Source organism: Leguminivora glycinivorella, chromosome 3 (assembly GCF_023078275.1).
Source record: "Leguminivora glycinivorella isolate SPB_JAAS2020 chromosome 3, LegGlyc_1.1, whole genome shotgun sequence".
NCBI classification, from domain to species: Eukaryota; Metazoa; Arthropoda; class Insecta; order Lepidoptera; family Tortricidae; genus Leguminivora; species Leguminivora glycinivorella.
Genome location: NC_062973.1, coordinates 648,887 through 651,137, shown reverse-complemented (window position 1 = coordinate 651,137; position 2,251 = coordinate 648,887). Strand labels below are relative to the sequence as shown.

Here is a 2,251-nt window from a genome sequence, read left to right as displayed (position 1 = left end):
CTAGACCGTTTAGAAGATAAAGTTAGATTGTTAGTTGCGTCTTTTGGAAAAAATATACACTAAACGGGGCACAAGAAGAATTAATTATAACAAAATATACATGTATCAAATTATAATACTTAGTACATAGTTTAAAAGTTATTCCACTCTAGTAAGCTATAGTTATTTATAAAAAAAATATATTTTTGTATAATATTCTCAAAAAGGCGCCAACTTCCTCAAAAGATTTTAAAGTAAGAAAGTAAATAAAAATAATGCAAAAACCAATGTTTCCGCCCGGGATCGAACCGGGGGCCTTCTGCGTGTTAGGCAGATGTGATAACCGCTACACCACGGAAACGGTACGTGGTAGTGCGAAATTAGCCAACTGACTCTGACGTAGGTATTTATAACGTGCTCCACACACGCGGTGAAAGTAATCCACATTTGATTATCGAGGTTCCTTTTATTTGACTGCTGATGAACTTTATGACGTGACGTGATGATATTATAGTGCTATATGGTGAGTTATCGGAGTGGACGATGGTATACCATAATTATGGATGGTACAGGTCATTCGAAGGTTATCAAATGTTATCATTATTCATCAAGTAACTAATGATTATTCAGGGATATTTTAAGTTTTGGCAATTTTACGGCAGTAAGTAGTTATTAATTTAAATACCTATCTGTTAACAGGGGCGGCTCACTCCGCGATTCTATCGCCGCGCTACAAGTACATGCTGGCGGCCGCGAGTTCGCGGCCTAATCAGGGGTGGCGCGCGTTCTCACGGAACGCACGTTCGCACTTTCTATTGTTACATTACGCCGCGAGTTTTTTTAAGGTTCATATGCGATGTCCACGTGTGGAATGGCTAATAATGCTTAGTTAAATAGACGTCATAAATAAAATAGGACAATCTTACACAGATCTTATTGATTAAGTCCCACGGAAAAGTTCAATAAGGCTTGTGATGCTGAAGGCTTAAACAAAAATACATAAATACTGTATATATACCTAGAAAGTATCCGAGACTTAAATATAAAGTATAATATTTTATCTGAGAATTAATTCGTTTTAATATCATAGGCAACCCTATCATCCGACACTGCGCACGTGCGGCTCGTTTCTTTGTTAGAATTTTGTAGGCATTTAAAAAGGCGGCATTTTGTGAACATCAAAGGAGTGAGCCTTCTGTACTTGTACTATTATATATTCTGTGCTGTTAAAGAAAACAATCGAGAAGATATAATCGATATACACAAACATGTTTAAGTTACGAAAATCTAATACATATAATTTTGTTTTAACGGATAAAGAATAAAATACTCATATTATCCTTTGTTTAAGAACGTAGGAAGTAAATAATTATGTTATGTATCCTTTATTTCAGAACAGCTATTTTTCAAACATCACTATTATCAAAATTAACATTAAGTGCCTATTAATAAAATTAAGTTTTGACTCCACTTTTAATGTAAGTATTACAAAGCCTTGACAGAGCATACAAGAAAAACACAAGTATTTGTAATACTAAAATCAAAAGGGAATGTACAAGTTTCTAATGGGGTGGCAACGCGCATGTGACACTGTTTGCGTTGCATGCGTTCATAGGTTACGATGACCGCTTTCCATCAGGCGGACCGTATGCTTGTTTGCCACCGACGTAGTATTAAAAAAAAAAAAAAACTAATAACATGAAATAACTCTCACTCACATCACATAATATGAATTACTATCAATTATCCTAAGAGTCACCTTAGCGATCATATCAACGCCCCCTACCGCTCGTTAGATATAATTAACAGTACCATCCATTTCCACAAAAACCTACCTTCACAATCCATTGAGACTTACTGCCTTCTTGACACTAAAGACAGAACTGTCCTTTAATATGAAAAGGTTGATTATAGCTAACTAGCTTTCGCCCGCGGCTTCGCTCGCGTTAAATCAGGGGCGGCTCACTCCGCGATTCTATCGCCGCGCTACAAGTACATGCTGGCGGCCGCGAGTTCGCGGCCTAATCAGGGGTGGCGCGCGTTCTCACGGAACGCACGTTCGCACTTTCTATTGTTACATTACGCCGCGAGTTTTTTTAAGGTTCATATGCGATGTCCACGTGTGGAATGGCTAATAATGCTTAGTTAAATAGACGTCATAAATAAAATAGGACAATCTTACACAGATCTTATTGATTAAGTCCCACGGAAAAGTTCAGTAAGGCTTGTGATGCTGAAGGCTTAAACAAAAATACATAAATACTGTATATAT

General features: G+C 37.1%; 1 non-coding gene across 1 annotated transcript; it reads right to left on the bottom strand.

Moving 5' to 3' along the window:
* Positions 1–267: 267 nt before the first annotated feature.
* Trnav-aac lies at positions 268–340 on the bottom strand. The gene has a single exon. It is a non-coding gene; the product is annotated as a tRNA-Val (tRNA).
* Between the last annotated feature and the right edge of the window lie 1,911 nt (positions 341–2,251).